Consider the following 22,938-nt stretch of genomic DNA (forward strand, 5'->3'; position numbering starts at 1 on the left):
AAAAAAAAAAAAAAAAAAAAAGAAAAGAAATAGTAGTAGTAGTAGTAATCAATTCATTACACTCCAACAAAACTAATTGGGATTGGGGATAAAATAGTGATGCAAATATTTATTTTTACGAGAAATGGATAAAGAATTTAAGAATTAACACACATAATATTTTTTAAAATTTTATATTTTTTACATAAAATATCATTATTTTTACATTATTCTTTTGATTTTGAATCCTTTAGCATTTTTATTTTTGGGTAAAGCTAATTTGACGGCCTTGTAATTTGATAATGAGTAATTAGAGTCCGATTGACTTATCTGATCTGCTCACTAGTATTTACCTTTCTTTTTATTAATTTTAGAAATTCTTTCTTTTTTGGAAAATATATCACGCATATAAAAAATTTTAAAAACTATTCATTTTTTCATCAGGAATTTTAAAAATTATTCTAATATATTGTAATTATGACTATTTTATTCAAGACTAAGAGGAATTAATTAAGGTTGTTTGACTTGAAAATTAAAGAAGAAAATATAATAAGTTTTTTTTTTCTCAAATCTTATTATTTGTACTGATTTTAGTGATTCTCTTTGGTTAACTTTAAACTCCGCTTTCCTTTTTTGTTAGAAGGGATTTACAATTTCTTTTTAAAGATAAAAAAGAAATATAGAAGTTAATTATAATCATTCAAAAATCAAAAGCTAAAAATAAATTGACTATGTAAATTGCCTCGTGTTTTACATTACGAATTTGGTCAATGGGAAGGACCAATAATCCCAAACTGGGCCGTAACCTAGGTGGGGGGTTAATTTGTATTTTTATCCATGTATTCTACAATAAACCATAGCTATGGCTCTTGCCTAGCTAATGGAGCTGTTAGTGCATTAATAAAATTTGGATTAAAATAATACATATTACATCATCATACTAACAACATGTTTATTCAATTAATATTGTTGTTTCTAATTGGTTTAAAAGATTCAAGCTTTTTCAGTGTCACATAGAGGTGTTTAAGGATTTTTCCTTGATTTTTATTATTAAAATTTTCAATGTGACGAATTTGATATATATATATATATGTGTATATATATATATCATTATCATTTTTATTATTGAATTAATAGTTAATATATATACATATATATTTCATTTTCTTGTATATGTATTGTTAATACTGCATATGATCTAGTCTTTGTAATTTTTTGAAGGCTTTTGGGGCATTTTAAAAAAATAATCTTAAAAAATAAAATATTTTTAAAAATAACCCTCTTTATAATTTTAACTATTTTTAGTCAAGTTGGATAAAATTACCCTTAATAATGTTATACACTATGCACATGATGTTACACACTATGTTAAAAAAAATATTATTGTTACACTCTATATACAAAAACATGTTATACGTTATAGTTAAAAAAGGTTTGTATACACTATGTTCAAAAAACATATGTTGTTTTACATCATATACAAAAACATATTACACGTTATAGTTAAAAAATAATGTTACACATACACCATGTTGAAAAGAAATAGTTGTTACACGTCATGTATAAAAACATGTTACACGTCATATTAAAAAAAATGTTGTTGTTACACGTCATATTGAAAAAATATTATTGTTACACACTATGTTAAAAAAAATTTTTTTACACTTTAATACCTAAAATATTGTTTTTCCTTACAAACCAAAATTTCAAATCATCTCAACTCTCTTCATTTTTTTTGACAATTTGGCACCAATTAAAGTGTTTCTAATATATTTTCATAAATCAAAACATAAATTTTCTTATTTAAACACTTATTTCAACTAGAAATAGAAAAAAAAGTTCCCTTTCAAACATTAGTTTTATAAATTTCTATTTTTTAAGTTTATTGGTATCTAGGTTCCGAATTGATCCTATTTAAAGTTATTTCAAACATTTGTGATCATTTTTACTGTTTTAGTTGCATCTAAAATACCAAAAAATAAAAATTGTCAAATAGTCACTCACCTCAAGCATATCGAGAGCACAACAAACAAATGCCAAAAAAGAAATTGATAAAATTAGAGAGAGCTGGATAGTGAGAGTGAGAAATCGGGAGTACAGATGGGGAGAAATTGTAATGAATGGTTTAATTTATTTGAAATAGTTTCAAGAATATTTTTATTAGGGTATAATTAAAAATAGTTAAATTTATTTTATTGATTATTTTTGAAATACCTTTATCAGGAAGGTTATTCTTTACTAATTCCTCTTTTTGAATGATTAAATTAAATAAACGAGAACATCTAATTGGGAATGTCATAGGAAATACATTAACGACTCATACAGTCCTTAATTACTCCTTCATAACTGTATTAGTGGCTTTCATGCATGGCGAATTAGAGTATCTCAACTACTTCCCGCATGATTGGTCTTGCATCTTTGTCTTCCTCAACCCATTGCAGAGCTGCCGTAATAAGAACCAGCATCTCAGCCTCATCATATATCCCTTCCAGCTTGGGATCTATTATCTCTTCCCTCCATGTTTCAATATCTCTGGCTTTTTCCATGTACTTTTCTCTTACCCATGTAACTAATGGTTTCTTGCTCTGTTGGACTTCCGCCAGCTGCTACATCGAGTCCCATTGCAGGGCTTCTTCTAGTTAATAGCTCCAACAGAACAACCACATAGCTATAGACATCCACTTTGAAGGTGATAGGCAGATTGAAAACCCACTCAGGGGCCATGTAACATTTAGTTCCTCGAATCCTTGAGACTTTCGAATCTTTAACATCGCCTGTATTTCGCAACCAGGACAGGCGGAAATCTGACACCTTAGGCTGATAATCAGAGTTCAAGAGAATATGCTGAGGCTTTACGTTACCATGGAAAACCCACTCTAGGCATTCTTCGTGTAAATAAGCCAGGCCTTTTGCAGTTCCCACAGCGATTTTGAATCTCTTTTTCCAATCAAGTGCTTTGGAAGAAAAGTTTTCTGCTAGGAATCTATGTTCCACATACTCATACACCAAAAGCCTATGCTTTCACTCTACACAATAGCCCCACAAGTCTATCAAGTCCTTGTAATTAAGATTCCCAATGTCGTTTACTTGTGCTAAGAATATAGCTTCTGCTTGGTCAGCATCAATATTGAGTCGCTTGATTGCTGCGACTTGATCATCCAACAACAATTTGCCTTTGTACACGATTCCCCCATCTCTTCCTTGAAATCGTTTGTTGCCTTTTTCAACTCATCATAGATGAATTTTCTGAAGCCTTGTCCAGAAAAAAAGTGGCTTCCCATCCAGCTTGAATTATGGTGGTTTCTACTAAAGTAACACCATCCAATGACAATGACAGGAAACTCGGGCGCTCCGATTACACAGGCAGCCACAGACCAGAGGGCAAACATTAATGCCTCACTTTCATGCCTCTTGGTATATTTTCTGTCCAGCTGCTCTACTCTGTCGAAGCATTGTAACTCAAATCTTGAATATTATTGTTGTGAAAGGCGGCAGTGGACTTGGGCACTTTCAAATAGAAATGAGCGATCAAACTTGGCGAATGATGCCCGCTTATCATTTAGCAGTTGTATCTTAGGATAACAATAAGTACCGTCTGATTCTGATAATCTGAATTGGAAACCTTTGGAATTGCACATCTGTAAGCATAATTTCTCACAACCCTCGATGGTGACGTTTGGATACATATCGTAATCGTAGCCATAGAATTCGATATGGTGGAGTATCAAGAAACCGACTTCGGTTTGACTACAAGAGAGACGAAGATATTCTGGTTCACAGCCGAGGGACCAATCCGTCCAATCCTTCATCTTATATCCTGAAATACAAGAGGATTTTCATTCCCTAAATCAGGAATATAGATGCATATACCGTTTGGTCCGCATGCAACATCCATAAAGGAGGCATGCTTGAATGAAGGCTCACCATGAAACAGCACATTTTTCTTCCTCCTCATTTAGGCTATACAGTCGAATATTGCCATCAAAATCCATCTTCAATATTCTTTGAATCTTTGAGCCATAATCAGCTGACAAGACGGTAAAATTATTGTTGTGGAAATTATGGAAAATAGTTGCTAAAATTTTACCCAATCAATAAAATAAAGAAAGAAAAAAAATCAAGCATACCTATAAGAACATAAAAATTTTCGTCGTAACTTATGTTCACGGGCACAATAACAAATAAAAATCTATTAAGAGAAAAATATAAAAATTATAAGAATAATATCAAACTCACAATCTTTATCTCGCGTGCACCCAAATCACTGTCTATAAATCTAAGTGATAACTAATTTTTTAACTCTATAGGATCCTTAAGTATAATAATTTTATTTTAAAATATGTTAGTCTGATCGAATTAGATTTAAAAACTACCTTAACAAAATATATTAATTTAATTAAAATTAAACTATCCTAATCAAACTACAATTCAAAACTACTCTAACAATCATCGCTTGAACTAAATTTGCTCAAGGGATCCAGTACGTTGCTTTGCTATCATGTAACGTAGATCTTCCTGTTTACCATCTTAAAAGCCATGGGTTGGCCAACTAACACTTGATTTGGCTCTTTTTAAATCGAATTAGTTAGTTGGCCAACTAACACTAAATGTCCTTTGGCCAACTAACACCATTGATTGTACTTTGCCATCCAGTACAATCAATGGTGCAGCCATGAAATTTTTGTGAAGACAATTGATGGCAGGGAAAGGCTTGGCAAACCCAAGGCTCTTTTTAAATCGAACTAGTAAGAGTGGCAAGGGGGCTTTAACGGGTAAATTGCTGCTGCAATATGATTCGTTAAAACCGTTTTTCGGGAAAATATTTATGCTAGGAAAAAAAAAACATGAACGTTGCCTTCGCCAGCAAAATGTTCCTTTCTACGCTGACTATCTATTCTCAATTATACTAAATTCTAGCGTCGCTTACAGTTCAATTTCTTTTTCTTGAACGAAGCCAATGTTGACTGTTGCACAATCATGCACCCATTTAGAAGCGAAAGTACAATTACAAATATTTCTCACCAATAAAGTCCTTTTCTTGTATAATATTCATAATGTTTAGAACTTTCACTGTATTTACTTTTGAGAGTGATTGTTATAATCAAAAGGTTGGATCTCGAATCTTAATTATACTTTAATTTCTAAAATTTAAATTAAATGGGTTTTTTTTAAAATTAGAGAAAGTAGATTTGAATTTTTTTTAAGCATAAAAATTATACACTAACTAATAAAATAAATACTCAGGTACAAATTGAATAAATTAATATTATTTTTTATAATTATAAATATAGACAAAATAAAAACAAATGTTAATTCAAAAAATTTCTTAATATATATACATTGGAATTGGATTAGCATATAAAGGTTGTAAGTATCTTGAAAAGTTGAAAGATATTCTATAGTCATTTTTCTGCAAAGATATAAAGATAAATTTAAGATGAAAATTGATAAAAAAAAAAAATTGTAAGTTATTATATCCCTTAAGGAGTGCGCAAAACCTAGTGTGTATAGCGATTACAAAAAAAAAAGGAGAGAATTCTAAAATTAATTGAAACCCGAAACCAGTAAGGTATTTTACCTTAAATTTGAATAAGATAAATGAAAATTGAAAGAAATATAGAATATGCTTGTGAAAAAAAAATTAACGAAAAACAAAACTAAGAGAATTAACAAAATTGATTGAGTTAAAGTTAATGTGGACAAATCTACTATAAGCAAATGGAGACGGATCAGTTGTGGAGGAGTGTTGAGGAATTCCAAAGGATAGATTCTTGGAATGTTTTTTGGTCATTGAACAGTAAAGATTCCGATTTCGTGAAATTAGTGACAATTAAAAACGCCATTTAACTATTTGCTTCTTTTCATAGATAAATTTATTACTGAATCGAATTCTAAAATTGCATTGTCATGAATTGAAGAGGACAATCTTAGACCTTGAGATACGCAAAATACTTTTAATGAAATAAACAGCCTCGTAAAATTCCTGGGGATATTGATTTCATTCACACTATCTTTGAGGCGAATTCTATGACAGATTCTCTTGCCAAATTGGGAGGCAAGTCGGAATCGACAGGTCTGAAATGTTCTTTGCTTGACTTTGAGTGATGCTCTGCCCTGCTTCCTCAGGTGAGAATTGATTCTGCCTTGCTCCACTTGTCCCTACAGGCACTAGCTGGTTTCTTCCAGTACACTGGTTGTGTTTATGATGTTGGTCTCTTATTATTAATTGTGTGACGATATGGTGTTCTATTTCAGTATGTTACGTGTGCTATACGACTGAAGCTAATGAATGCATTGTGATCGTTGGTCTTCTGACGTGTCCGGGGTTTGTGGTTAATGTTGTATGCTACATGGTAAAGCAGGGTTGTAATGGTCATTGTCCTTTCCTACCTCTTCTCCTTTGTAAAGTGTGGCTTTGCAAAATGGACTTGTCTTACTGGTATTCACTTTTCTAGGAGGGGCCTAATTTCCATCCAGTCTATTTCCCCTGTCATGTCCGAAGAAAGAACAATGGAAAGTCAAGAACAATCTGAAACAAACAATGGAAATGGACAAGAATATTGTTGAAGAAAGAACTAGCTTTAGACGATATGGTCCTGAAAATTAAAGAATAATAGTAACTCCATAATGACACTCATGCAGCCAACTTCCTTTAATTTTTTAATTTTCGAAAACAAATAATTATTGACATTGGACAATTGTTGCTTTTGGATTGAGAATAACACAACACCACGATGTTCCAAAATGTGTTATCATTCATCCTCATCCATGTGTTGCCCAAGGTGTATCGCAGTTGGAAACGACAAAGGTCCTTAATTTGTATCTAAATTAGTTTTCATTATTACTTTTATTTTTTTAATAATCTTTCTAGTTAATTAAATATTAAATTTTTATAATTAATAATTAATTAATTATTATTAATTAAATTATCACTTGTCATTTTATGTAATATGATATTAATATAACATATAAACATGTTATAATAAATGATAATATGATCATGTGATATTTTTTATTGATACGGTAAAATTATAAAATAAATAATTAAACAACTAAGCAAACTTCATCCTAAACATTTTAACTCTTGCTACTTATTTACTTATTTTTATATTTTTATTCGCAAAGGCATTTGGATTGAAAATTAGACCCAAATTCACACTTTTCTTTTTGATTTCCATTAAGAAAAAAATGTTACAAAATTAAGTGAAATAAAAATGCAAGATATATTTTTAAATTGGATCAGTTAAATCAAGGTTTCATATAATGCGAATTGTCTCAACGTAGTTAATGAAGCGGAATCTATGGGCGATACAAGGACAAATTGACAAATTGCAAAGCCCCCAACTAATTTCCGTGGGCGAAATGTATCTGATCTCAAAAACATCTGTGGACGAATAAATATACGAAGGGACAATAGGCATGAACAAAAAAAGAACCGGCGGCGGTAATCATAAGGGAATGAACAATTAGGGGACCATGATTCCATTTTGTTTGTTCTACAAAAGGAATCAATTACTTTTAGTTTGTTTCACGCTAATTAAACTATTACGCACCTAGCTAATACCAATTGGTTAACCCACTGATTTATCCTTTCTTCCTTAGATGTTTGTCTCATTGTACCAGTAATTTAAGCATATAGTACTTGTTGTATCTTTGTGATATTTTATTTTACTGTTATTTAACGTTGATATGTATTAGAGTGACTTTAAATATATATATATATAAAAGATGATCATTTTGCTTATTTAAGTTAATCTCTTAATTAAATTGAGACGCGCACTTGTTTCTTTCAAGTGAAATATCAAAGTCTCATTGGAAGTATTACCATGCGCCTCTGTGGAACCACGATGGCAAACCGCAAACGTGGTACGAGTCCTGTTAACGGGGGCGTTAAGAATTAATAAAAAAAAAGTTGTTACGCAAGCATGTCTATATCTTGATTATATACAGAGAAATGATCACCTCACCGCTCATGCTTGTGGGTGAAGGACCACAAGCGCATGCCTTCACTCTTTATTCCTTCTACTATTCTCTTTTCATAGCTTGAAGGAAGAGCCAGAAGCATAATTAATTTAGATAGAGGTTTTGCTTTTAATTAATGATCAATTGCGTGTTTAAAACTTCTCATTTCAAGCATCAGCGCAGGAGCTGGGCCTCCTCTTCTCCTTCGTAGCTATGGTGACCTTTATCAGAATTCCTATCTTATGTATTTAGTAATTTACTACAAGTATATTTATAATTTTATCATCTATATATATAAGGAAATGTAAATGCTATATTCCAATGTTAACCTCTTTTGCCTTATTAGAGCTAAAAGAATGTGAAAAATCAAATTATATTGCACTCGACTTATATAATATATATATATATATATATATAAGGAAATGTAAATGTTATATTCCAATGTTAACCTCTTTTGCCTTATTAGAGCTAAAAGAATGTGAAAAATCAAATTATATTACACTCGACTTATATATAATAATCAATTATAATCCATACTGCTGATCAAGAAGGTAGCATCGTTCTAGCTAGTGCATGCAGCCAAGGCGATAAACTCGATCCATGCAGATATTACTCAGGCTTTTTGGGTTTTTAAAAACAAAAATAAAAAATAAAAGAGGCTTGTAAATAACCACAAAAGTTTAAAACAGTGAGAAACAAACATGAAAACTAGAGGAAGAGAAACAGAAAACATATATTCCACCCATATCCAGAATTTACATAATCAAACACAAGGAAACTAAGCCAAGCATTAACCTAAAAGTACATAAATCAATAATGTGCGGAGCAGGTTAAGCTGCATTGCCCGTTCCCAGGCTTTCATTCCCAGCTGCAGAGTCTGCAGGGGAAGTGAAATTCCCGGGGTGAACCTTACTCCTCCCAACAATAGTACCAGCTTTTCTCTCTTCAATGCCAGTAGTAGTTTCTCCTCTCTTTACTCTCTCCTCCTCCATTCTCTTCATCTTTTCCTTCTGGCGCTTGCGCATGAGATAAACCTCAGCACAGCTAGCTCCAATAGAAGACATAATGGCCCTCAAAGAATAGAAAATTTTGTCTCAAATTGTGTTCTGTGGGATGAAGAGTAGGAAACTTACAAGAAAGGAATTTATAGAGGTTAATGGAGAAAAGGGGGGGGGGGGGGGGGGGGGGGCTTGGAGAGTTTAGCTAGCCAACACTAATCCAAAATTCTAAGCCAATTTATGGCATTATCTTAATCTTACAGAAGTGGTCTAGGAATTAAGAAAAAAGAGTCGGGCAAACTAGTGGTGTAGCTAATCCTTGAGTTATTTTAAGACAAGAACAAGATTGATCAAGTAAGTGGATGTTACATATAGAAATATAGTAGTAGAGAAATAGTGGGGGGGTTTCGCTTTTGGAGTTGTGGCATGGCCATTCCAGAATTAGTGCCCTAGCTAAAGGCCCACGTCAGCTCTGGCTATGGAGAAGAATGGAAGGTGCGCAGTTGGTCATTAATAAGGTTATCCGTCACTGCTTATGTCTATGTGTGTTAAACAAGTAATGAATCTTCTCTGAAGCTTTTTCCTGGGCAGCGGTTTTTTTGCAGAGATGGGCAAGGACAAGCTGCTGGGTAGCTGTTTGGCTCCCACTAGCTAATCTACGTTTAGTAATCAAAGTGAGGACCTACTTGCTGAGTTCTAAATTTCGCCGCCTTAATTAATGTTCTTGTTAAATTATTGTCGCCACCAATGAGTGACAGCTTAGTTCTAATCCTTAATATTAATAGCAGCCTGGCATGGTTCATCATTTCGATTTTGACTCCTCAACGAATGCTACCAATGATGTAGACCAAGTGGTGAATTAATGATGATATCATCACTGAAAACTCAAAAATTAGAAGATAATATTGTTGCCATAAATGACCCAAATTTAAAAGCCATATACAAATCTACTAATAATATTTATAACAGTAAATTTCACTTTTATATTTTGTGGTTTTCACTTTTTTTTACATGGCATTTTGTGATTTTTTTTCCTAAATTAACGTATTGTAGATATCTTTTCTCTCAATTAACATGTGTAGGTAACTTTTGCTCTTCCAAAGAGTCATGTTAAAATTAGTCTATTTATTCACATTTAAAGATATTTTTAAATTTTATTAAGCAAATTTAACAATAAAATTCTCTGTGAAAACAAAAATTATCTACAAGATGTTAATTGAAAAAGAATATTCATATATAGGTGCTAAATAAATAAAAATATCTCATAAGTTATCATAAAGAAAAGTCGAAAATCACATAAAATGTAAGCGAAGTTTATCCTATTTATAAATCATAAACACATTAAAACTAAAACTATTATATTTTTCAAGCTCTATCATTTTCTTATAAAGAAAATCTCGACGGAAAGATTTTCCATACTCAATTCTTAAATGCCACAAATGAGTTATCATCTCAATCCATAATATTTCATTAGTTCAAACTAGAATCTCAATACTTAAAAAAAAAATTTGTGATAAATGATCTAAATTTAAAAATAAAAAACAAAAATAATGATGGTGTCTATAAACAGTATACACATTAAAAATAAAAAATTTTATGTCTTATTCAAACAATTATATTTTCAAATTCTATCATTATCTCACAAAAAAATCTCCACGTTAATACCCAATTCTCAAATGTCTCAAATGTCTAAATATTGTCTCAATCCATAATGTTTCATTAGTTCAGAACTTCTGAACGATCTGAATCTAAAATTAGTTTTTGGCAACAAACAAGCTTACTCCGAAAACACTACTTTTTTTGTGCATATATGATTGGGATTTGAGCTGTACAAAAACAAGTGTAATAAATAATAATTCTGTTTCCTCTCGTCAAATTCATTTTCCTCTCATAAAAGTCATCCTCCATTAACTGAGACCTTCAAAAGAGAAATTTCATGTATTTCATTGGAGATACATATACAACATAAATAACCTATGTACCTTCCTAGTAAATATAAAATTATATATGTGATATACAAGATTAATCTATTATCAGATCCCTATATAACTAATATATTTCTTAAACATAAATCCATCAAGTATATGCCCTTGGGATTGGGTGAAGCTACAATAACCTACAAACTCGATCCCTTTTGAACGTGTAGAAATTGATATCATTTTGAGAAATTAAGCTTGCATTTTTGAGAAACCTACGGCCTTTGCTAACACAATCTGGTTCTATTAATTTGGACGCATGAGTGAAAGCATGTTTACTAACAGAAGCATTACGGCAAGTTTTCTCCTTCTCAAAAACAGCAGCCGAGGCTGGAAGAAACTACTGAAGCTTCGGTATCTTGCCCAAACCTTTATCTAACAGCAGAATGGCAGTGTCTTGTGGTTAAATTCTGCTACTAGACATTGCACATCAGGTACTTGGTGGACTATCAGACATAAGCTAGAGAAGGTGGACTGGGACAGATTGATGTGGTTTAAAAACCACATCTCAAGGCACGCTATATAATAGCATTAATGATTATCCTTGACAAGTTACCTACAAAGGCTCGATTCTTGGAATTCTTTTCCTGTACACTTGAACACTAACTGAGTTTTCTTTGATCAAGTGATGGAATCTAGAGACCATTTGTTCTTCACTTGCAACTTTACTAGACAAATATGGCACAGTTTTACAGCTTTTTGTGATTGACAGATCTGTTGGAGATTGGCTGACTTTAAGCAGAAGATCAAGGGGAAGGCCTTTCAATCTGTTATTCTCAGGATAGCTTGGAGTGCATACATTTACTTTGTGTGGAGAGAGAGGACTGACAGACTTCTCAACAAGACTGGTAGATCTTCCTTTAACATTCTACAATGCATAATCGATTCTGCAAAATTCAGACTTGGTGGGATACAAAACACTGCTAGTGATCATGTAAACACAGAGCTAAGTGTAAATTGGGGTTTGGGGGATAACATTTTTTGTTTGATTGTTTACATTCTTTTCTTGACCCTGCAGTTTGTTTCTTTGTAGCTGGCCATAATTTCCTGCTCATTCTTTGGATAATGCGGATAATGCCCCTCCCACCGAAAGACACAAATATGTGGCAAATTGAGGCCTTAATTAAGACTGAGGAAGTGATATATTAAGAAATAGTTAAATTAATGTTTCTTCTGGTGAAAATAATTAACAAATATATATAAATTATCATTGTCACCAAAACTATTGCCAACGGCGTTGCCATGCACTTGAAACATTTTTTAGTCAAATGAGCTTGCATGCAAATGAATAATTATTATTCTATATACTAGTGTAATGTGTGTATGACCTTCAAGAGGTGATGAAAAACTTTTGGAAAAGCAATTCAAGTGCTTAAGGATCAAAACCAGAGGTCTGACTTCTAAGTTCACAGGGCAATATTAAAATCTATAATGCCATTGATCGATTAAACAGTCATCATGACTTTGATCTCATTTGCTATATATAGATGTACCGTCAAGCATGACTAACTTCATGAAACTGTTTTATTAATATGTAAATCAAGTACAAAACTTAATATTTTGGCCAATTGGTGAAAAAGTAGCTTAGTACTGTAAACCATGACTAACTTGACAAATTATTTTATTAATTTATGTATGCAAATGAAGCCATTTTAATGCAAAACTTTATGTTTTGGCCAATCGGAAAGCAGCTCAGTATGCAACATGAATGATTCAACCAGCCCTCCTTTGAGACACCCTACCCCACATAACATGCCTTACCCACCAAACATGTGATAGCAGCAGCCATTTCTAAAGCTTTCATGGAATATGATGATGTTAATAAGCATGCATGAAACTCAACTTTTAACTCCAAAATTCAGTCTCTCCACCCTTTTACTCTCAACCATCCATTGTTAGGGTGGATGACCAATGTATGTGGAAAAGGAAATCCATTGGAATGAAAGTGAATTATTTTTTTATTTATTTTTATTATTTTTACTTTTGACTAGGCAAATAAAACCCCCTTTTCCTTTTAAAGACAAGACCTAATATTTGATTCCCGACTTATGTACGGCAAGGGGGCAATTACATTAAAGCAATGTAATGATCTCACAAACTTGATTTCTTAAAAAAATTTAAAAGTCTTGACATTAAAATACAACATAGGACTATAATATGAAAGTACAACAATCTTTATTCATGCCTTAAATTTAATTTAACGATCATTATCCATCTTTAAAATGATTCAAAAGTTCAAAAGTCAAAATGAAAATTTTTACATCAATTTCTTATAAGTACATATGAAATTAATAAAAGTATAATTATTTCTTTTTTACTTTGAGCTCAGAACCAAATCTTTAAAAGATGAATTAATGTGGGTATATCAACTCTCAAGGGGGTTGGTTCCCTTAAATTTTAGCCCCTAATATCACAATTAGTAAGGATCTTACATGGCCATGTGACAGTCTCGTACCGGAGAGGAAAAAATGAAGAAAATGCGGCCCTACTGTTCTCGACAATTATAGAAGGTCCCTAGCTTATCACTTCTTCCGTCGGTGTTTTTCTTTTAATTTTTGCAGTCGGTCGAGGAGAGAAGATTTCTTGTTATTTTTTTTTATCTAAGGAGAGTAGGGTTGGTAATTGGTAACGTAACATCCTTCCGAAAATAACAATAGACTCCATATAAAACGTTCGAAAGTAAAAGGTTTATTGGGTTTGGTCTAACGGCTTCTCCAATTATAATGAAAGCCAAAGCTTGAACCCTTTCCTCATACGCTACATAATAACAAGAAAAACACTTGCATACTCCGTAGTACTACAAGCTTTTCTTTTAATATAATTCAATAGCAATGTTTTAATAATTGAGAAAATCATTTAAAAAAACAGCAGGAAATGTGTCGCACGATGTGCCAGATCGAGGAAGAGTGACGAAAGTCGGTAAAAATTGCTTTCCAAAAAGTATAATCATGACAGGAAGCGACATCGGAACCACATGGTGAGAAACAGCAACCGATTTGGAGTTGTACACGTGTTATTGGCTACTTTTTTTTGTTAATTTATCTCATCAACCTCTTGCTTTTCTCTCCATCCCTCAATTATTAGGACATAAAAGGAAAGAAAATCGAAAGCAAAATATGCTTTGAGAAAACCTTAGAGGGGAGGTTTCCTTTTTGGCCCCACCAAATTAAATATTTTGGGGCCTTGTGAAAAGGGATCAGGCTCGGCTTCTCTCCTCTCTGTTCGCAAAATTAATTGGTGAGACCGGTTGAAGGCACCTTAGTGAAGATGCATCCAACAGTTAATATAACACCTTTGTCCAAAATTTAACTTAAATTTCAAAGGCAAACAACTGGTAATTGTGAGTACTTATCAGTCATCAGACTTAAGGAACAAAACACTGAAAATATCCTTTAAAAATACCCCCCAAAAAAATTGAAAAGCTTAACAGATTTCAAAGTTTCTTTCCAACGTTTACCGATATTAAAATCTTAACAGATTTCAATTCTACTTTTGTTAACTGATGCATCATCTGGGTGAAGTTAGAAGCCTCACACTGTTTCTGATTCTCGTGGCCTTTCGATTTGCCATGTTCTGAATGGTTTTGCTTAAACTTGTAATAATGGTATTTCTTACCTCCTCGCCAAAGAAAAAAAGTCAAAAGCAAATAGCTATTAGTCTTTCCCGTTGATATTGAGCTTATCTGTTAAGGTCCAAGGGAGAATAGAATTCTTTTCTCTTCCTTTAATGCTCATTTGATATCTTCTTATATTATCAATTAAAATTTTTAATTTTTAAATTTTTAATTTAACTTAATATTTGATATATTGACAGTATATAATTTCTATATACTGTCAAATCACCAAAATCATAACACTTCATTAATGAAGTTTTTATATTACAATGTTTATTATTTTGAAAAAAATAAAAAGTTGATAAAAGGTTACAATAACTTGTTATTTTGAAGGAAATAAAATCCTCATTAATAAGGTGTCACCATTTAATAGCCTTGACAGTGTATTTCAGTGCATCAAATATTTTCCCTTTAAATTTTAAACATTAAAACCTAAACCCGAAACTCTAATATGAAGAATCTATTGAACATATAATATAAAATTATAAAAGAAACATCAAGCAGGATGTCGTTTTTATTCCTCAAAAGAATTATCTTCAATTATAAGTACTAAGAAATGGAATTGAAACAATGGAAGCATATGAAGTTTCAAGTTTAATTGTTTCAGTAAGAAAATTATTCGAACAGGAGTGAAAAGAAAAAAAAACCTTCTGAACTTTTAGCATTCTCAATTTCCAGCGTCCTCCAGAGTGGCAGAGAAAAAGTGGGTGGGAGGAAATCATCAAAACTTGAAATAAAAAAAAATACCGAAAAAGAAAAGGAGCTCAACAAAGCATTAATGGCATTTTTCCCAAAATAGAAGAGAAGGACAAACTCCTTAGTGAAGGACATGTCACAACTATGGTCTTGAGTTCTCTATTCTTAATTCTTATCTTAAATCGTCTCTCCCACTAATTTCATACAAATTGGGAGGAGCCGGATCCTACTAAAACTCGGGACTCATTACCCAAAAGATAAAAGAATTAAAAGCTCCTACTTAATTAAGGTAAATCCATTTCTTTTTTTGCTTTGTTGCTTTGAGATAAACCTTGTTGATAGCACATTTCCTATCATGGTGGACGGTGCCAAATAATTAAATGGCAAAAGTTTTTCATTATTAACTCTACCTATCTTTGTAATCTTTTATCCACGCAACTTAAAAGAATATGTGAAATCCCTTTTTACAATTAAAATTATTTTTTTTAAAAAAATCGAAACCATTCATTCAATGAGAACTTGGAAGGGGTTTCCTTTTTGCCCCACCAAATTAAATATTTTAGGGACCGATTTCCCAAGAGCTGAAGAGCTGGGGGGAATAAAGGGGGAAATGATGAAGAATTAAATCTTTCCCTTACCGTTAAGGTGTGGGCCTATGGGGTAAATTTAATCACGAGAGAGAGAGAGAAACGCTTCTCTAACATAAGGGAAAGGATCTTTCCTAGGAAGCTAATTAAACCCATTATTCAAGCATCACAATTTGACAATTTGACAAAAAAATCCCAATAATTATTTACTGATTTGTAAAGTTAATCGAATGTAAAATTATGTTAAAGTTAAAAGTAGGTGTCATATTCAATAATAACAACAATAATTTTGATTTACTTAGAATTGATCTTTATAGAAATATTGTAAGTTGTTACCCTTAGGCTCTAATAGGTCCAAGGGAATAGTTTTGACTTTATTCACAGTTTTCGTCTCATTATTAAATATCAAAACTTTTTGTTATGAGGCTGAATACGTATTTAGGACATACACTATAATTTGTGATGTCTCTAATCTTGATTAGTGAAGAAACATAGCTAATAAATGTTGTTAGCTCTATAAATCATGTGTTGCCTCATCTATAATTTGTGTGGCATTACAATTAATAGTGGTCAGCATACACATTTAAACTTTTAATTCATTGATTGATGTACAAATACTTATGGACCAAATAGACTAAACATTTAAAAAAAATCGATCAAATATAAAAGAAAATCAAACCGACCAAATATAGAATTAGTTTGGTTGGTTTAGCGTTGGATCAATGGATCAAAATTTTATTTTTTTAAATTATAATATTAAAATTTATAAATTGCATCCATAATTATAATATATACAAATTATGCATAAATTAAATATATGTATATATAATAAATTACTTTATTATATATATGACATTAACGACACAACTTATATGTTATAATATTTTAATTTTTATATCATAGTTTGTAGAAATAATAATTAATTATAAATAATCTGTTATAAAAACTAAGACAATAACTAAAAAAATTATTAAGTGTAATCATATAAATAAAGTCTATTATAACTTACAGTAATATTTATATATAAATTAAATATATGTATATTTATTTTATATCTTTATTATGTATATATGAAATTAATGACACAACTTATATTTTATAATGTTTTATATTAAAGTTTGTATAAATAATAACTAATTATAAACAATATATTATAAAAACTAAGGTGATAATTAATAAGGTTATTAAGTGTAATCATATAAAATAAAGTTTATTATAAGTTATAGTACTACTTATGTATAAATTAAAATATTATATATATATATATGTTATTCAAATTATATATATTCATAGCATTTTATATTACAAAACATTACTAAAATGTAATAATTATAACAATATTAATATGTAGGATATTTACTATCATATATTATAATAATAATATAGAAGGTATATCATTTAAAATATATAACTTATAATTTCATATTAATATAAATTTATAAATAAATATATATAACTTATANTAGTGCGTTGGAAAGTTTTGTGGAATCAATTTAGATGAAGGAAGAATTCAGGATCTTCATTCAAATTTCCGGGGGTATCCTACAGTCTTCCGCAAGATTGTCATTTGTCCAGCCACTTTGTACATGTTAATGTGGCCAATTTTTATATTATATATTATATTATATATTATATATATATATATATATAATTAGTTTGGTTTTTTAAGTGGATTGGTCTAAAAATTTTAAATTCGTGAACCGACTAAAAAACATTTTAAACCAATTAAACAAAACTATTTTATCCAAATCGTATTTAGTTTGGATAGATAATTAATCTGGTTTAGTTTTACTCACTCCTAAATTAGTGTATGAATCCCCTTCTCCAATTAAAAAAAAATATAAACAACTAATGGATATAATTGGGCCAAAATGTCCTTTTTCTTTATTCTTATTTTAATTTTTACCAAGTCTTAAAGATTAAAGTTTTAAATCTGACACTTCAACTTTCCTCGACTTTCTCAAGGTGCAGCACTACATCAACTTTGGGTATCTATCAATAACCATTAAAAGTCATTAAAGTTTTCCTTGCATTTTTTTTTTCTTTTGACAAGAATTGATCTAATATCTAAAGAGTTTTTTAAATTATTTTAAAAAATTTATATAAATCTTTATTCTTTTATTATACTCAATCAAAATTTTTGTATTTTTATTTTAAATCAAATAAGTCCTTATTACCAACAGTTGAAACATGATGATATAACCATGTTCATGTAGTATTTTCACTCTCCACATCAACATAACGTTAGTACAATATGAGTATAAAATGACAAATAACGTTTTAACTAATGATAATTAATTAATTGTTAATTACAAAGATTGTTATGAAATAAATCTGAAAAGAACAAAATATTTAGAGGGAAAGAAAGTATTTAAAGAGAATAAGAAGATCTTATTCAAGCACCCGAGCATTTAGCTCAGTGGTTGGTACATAATCCCCCTACCTTAAGAGAATGGTTCAAATCCCCCCTTCCCTAATTATAAAAAAAAAAAAAAAGAGTTTATTCAATGATGTATTTACAAATGAAGTGAGAAACCTATTTATAGACCAATAACCCCTTGAATCATAGTCCTAATCTAATTTCATCTAAAAGTTCAAATCATATTATATTTCTTGTATCTTACCTATTAGGCTGTTTGACTTGATTGGCACTTCTTGGGTCATAATATAATGAACATTCACATATTTGTTCATAACACTCCCCCTTGAATGTCTATTATATTAAGAATATGCCTTATTAAAACTTTATAAGAAAAAAACCTAATGAAAAAAAATCCAAGTGAAGGGAAAAGAGTACGCAATCTTTTCAAGAATATGCTTTTGAAATACTGCCTCATTAAAAACATTATCATGAAAAACCCAATTGGAAAAACTTTGATAAAGGAAAAGAGTACAGTGTGTATTTTACTCTCCTTGATGACTGCATTATAGAGATCTTTAAAGTGATGCATTTCAATTTTTTATACCAACTTTTTAAATGTTGCAATAAGAAGGGCTTTAGTGAATAAATATATTAGATTGTCACTTGATTGAATTTGTTAAACATTAATTTCACCCTTTTCTTGGAAATCATGAGTGAAGAAGAATTTTGGTGAACTATGTGTTTTGTTCGATCGCCTTTAATATATCTTTTTCTTTAACTGTGCTATACAAGCAGTGTTATCTTCATATAATGTTGTTAGAATTTTCTTCTTAGTTGACAAGCCACACATTTCTCGAATATGTTGAATTATAGATCTTAGACAGACACATTTATGACTTGCCTCATGAGTTGCTAGAATTTTTACATGGTTAGAAGAAGCAACAACTATAGTTTGTTTTACAAAACACTATGAAATAGTCATACCTCCACATACACATAAGAAAACCTATCAATGATCGAGCTTTGTGTGGATTAGATAAATATCATGTATCTGTATAATTAATTAAATTTTATTTTGATGCATTTGAATAATATAAGCTCATATCCATTGTTCCTCGGAGATATCGAAGTATATGTTTAATTTTATTCCAATATCTTAGAGTTGGAGAAGAATTATATCTTGCTAATAAATTCACAGCAATTGATATATCAAGTCATGTATTGCTAGCAAGATATATTAATGCTCCAATTGCAATAAGATACAGTACTTCAAGACCCAAAAGTTCTTCATTATCCTCACGAGGTCGAAAAAAAGTCTTTTTTTCATACCTAATGATCTTACAACTATTGGTGAACTCAATGGATATGCTTTCTTCATATAAAATTGTTTTAGTATTTTTGTGATAGAATTTTATTAATAGACAAAAATTCTATTTGCCAAGTGTTCAATCCAAAGACCCAAATAAAACTTTTTTTTTTTAAGGTTTTTTATCTCAAATTCTCTCTTTAAGCAATCCATGGTTTTTAATAACTCTTCAAGAGTTTCAATAATGTTCAAGTTATCAACATAAACAACAATTATGATAAATTCATATCTAAACCCTTTTAAAATATATGGGCATATAGGATTATTTTTATAGCATTCTTTCAACGAATATGCACTAAGTGGATTATACCACATGTGTCTGGATTGCTTTAATCTATATAAAGTTTTATTTAATTTAATTGAGTAAATATGTCAAGAATTCAAATTTTTATGCTTCAAGCAATTTAAATCCTTCAGGGTTTTTCATATAGATATCAATATCAAATGAGTCATATAAATAGACTGTAGCTATATTCATTAGACGCATTTCAATCTTCTCATATATTGTCAGACTAGTTAATATAGAATTGTAATTGCACCCACCATAGAGAATATATCACTTCATATTTAATACTAGACCATTAGAGAAAACCTTGTGCGACAAGCCATGCTTTATATCTCATAATCTCAATTTTCTCATTTCATATTTGCACAAATACCCATTTATATTCCATTAGTTTAACACTATTTGATGTACGGACTACAAGTCCAAAAACTTCATTTTTTGCAAATAAATTCAACTCCTCCTTAATTGCGTCTTTCCACATTGACCAATCATTTCTGTCTACATTTTTCGATAGATGTAGGTTCAAGATCCTCATTTTCTCTCATAATATTGAGCTCTATATTATATACAAAATATCGTCAATGTTTATTTACCGGTTCCATCTTTTTCCATCATGATATAATTTATTGAGATCTCTTTATTTTTATTGATTTCAAGAACCTGAATTTCTTCTGGAATGTTTATCAATTATCTCAAGGGTCTCTTATAGAGCTTCTACTTCCTCTTTCTGACCATATTAAATATTTGCTTTTTTTTTTTAGGATTTTATCTTTGGAACCGATTGGTCTCAATGCTTCTAGCATGCCTTGTCCTACAAGGATATTAATGTTAATAGGAGCATTTACAACTAGTATATAAGATTTAGTTATTCTTTTAGGTCAGTAAATACGTCTGACAACTGATTTACTATATTTTGCAAAAAATTATTTTTTGAGCTTCAACTTCATATTGATTTATGCGATGATCAAAACTAAATAATGATAATTCATTCTAAGAAATTTTCTTTTGCAGCTGCTTATTTTTCTCCCCGTAATGTTGGAAAAATTGTTTCATCAATATGACAATTGACAAACTTTGTCATGAATAAATCTCTTATTGATAATTCTAAATATTTAATCACAAATGGAGATTCGTATTCAACATATATTCCTAACTTCTTTTAAGAACCCATCTTTGTGCGTTGTGGTGGAGCAATTGAAACATATACCGCACATCCAAAAATTCTTAAATGAAAAATATTTGGTTCTTGACCATAAACCAATTGTATAAGGATAATTTATAATAACTCGTTTGGCCTGATGCATACAAATGCTACTACATCCAAAATAGCAAGCCCCCAAGTAGACATTGAGAGTTTCAATTTCATAAGCAATGACCTTACAATCAGTTGAAAGTGTTTAACAAATAATTCTATTAGACTATTTTATGTATAAACATAAGCAACAGGCTGTTTAATAGTTATTCCAACTAATATGCAATATTAAAGGCTTGAGATGTAAATCTACCAGCATTATCAAAACAAATAATCTTAATTATATAACTAAGAAAATATGCTTGCAAACGAATGGTTGCAAATACCAAATTGCAAGTTGATAATAAGCACACATATGACCATCTAGTCGACTCATTGATTAAAACTGTAAAATATCTAAAAGGTTCACATGGTGGATGTATGAATCCACATATAACTTTGAATATTATTCAAAAACATAGAGAATTCAATCCCAACTCTAGTTGGTGATAGCTTTATAATTTATTTACCTTCAGAGCAAGCAGCACATAAAATTCATTAGATTAAAAAATTCTCTATTTTTTCAAGTAATGATCATATAAATTTTTAATCATTTTTTTACATCATTATTGATCCGGGATGGTCCAACCAGTCATGCCAAACATTAAAATTAATAGTAAACTTCTGGTTTACTATGAGTTTCAATTATTCTAATATTTGTGTAATTTAATTCAGAGAATAAAACGAGTAGTTTTTTTAACACACATTTCCTACTTGAGATAATAGATGTAAGGAGGGGTGAGCAAGTATAAACTGAACAGAACCGAAATAAGTTCGATTTTTTCGATTCAGTTAATTTAGTTCTTTGGATAGTTCAGTTTTTAAAATTAATTTGGTTCGATTTCAGTTAGAAAAAATTTCTAATCAAACTAACCAAACTAATCGAACTTAAATAAGGATATTATTATGAGGATTTTGCATGAAAAATAAATCCTAAACCTAATCTCTACTTCTCTTTAGTTCTTCTTTAATTATATGAGTATCCATCTTATTTATTATAATTTTTTATTATCATTTTTAATATTTTTGTAGTATTGATTTATTAAAAAAATATAGCATAAATAAATATATACAAACAAAAAAATTTTGTCAAGTTTGGTTTTTGGAAATCGAACCGAACTAACTGAATTAATTCGGTTATTTGTATAGTTTGATTCGATTTCTGTTATTTTTAAATATGAGTTCGGTTAGTTCGGTTATTAGATATCCAAAATCGAACTAACCGAAATAACCGTTTGCACACCCCTAAATGTAAGATAAAGGTATTAAGTGTCTCTTTCATTCGTTGTTTCAATATAATATCTATTAGACAAATATCTTTAGAACTTAATAAACTTCTTTGAGACTTAATAAAAAAATAATACATCCTTTATTACTTTATTCCTCAAAATAGTAAAATATTAGTTCTTCTGGAGCCTTCAATTAATCTTAGACTATCAAATATTGAATTGACATTGGCTTTTTTTTTCATTGTCAAGTAAGAAAAATATTTCTTATCTTTAAATATAATGTATGTTATAGCAATATCTGCTAGACATATATTTACATCATAAATCTTGGATCTAACAATATGAATGTCCATAATTCTTTTCAATAAAATAAGATATATATAATAAGAAACTTACAAGTTAATATAAAAGAATATTAAATATAGAATTAAAACACATAATAAGAATGTGTCATTTAAATATAATGAAACCATATTAAAGCATCTTCATAATATAGTTATACTAAATATACCAATTACTATTAAGTTCATTCTCGGATGTTTCTATTATCAATCGAATTATCAATTCCTTTTCCAGGACAAGAAAATCAATAA

General features: G+C 30.2%; 1 pseudogene; it reads right to left on the bottom strand.

Annotated features, from left to right (window-relative positions):
- LOC18611642 lies at nucleotides 2,355-9,005 on the bottom strand (annotated as a pseudogene).

Source organism: Theobroma cacao, chromosome 1, assembly GCF_000208745.1.
Source record: "Theobroma cacao cultivar B97-61/B2 chromosome 1, Criollo_cocoa_genome_V2, whole genome shotgun sequence".
NCBI classification, from domain to species: Eukaryota; Viridiplantae; Streptophyta; class Magnoliopsida; order Malvales; family Malvaceae; genus Theobroma; species Theobroma cacao.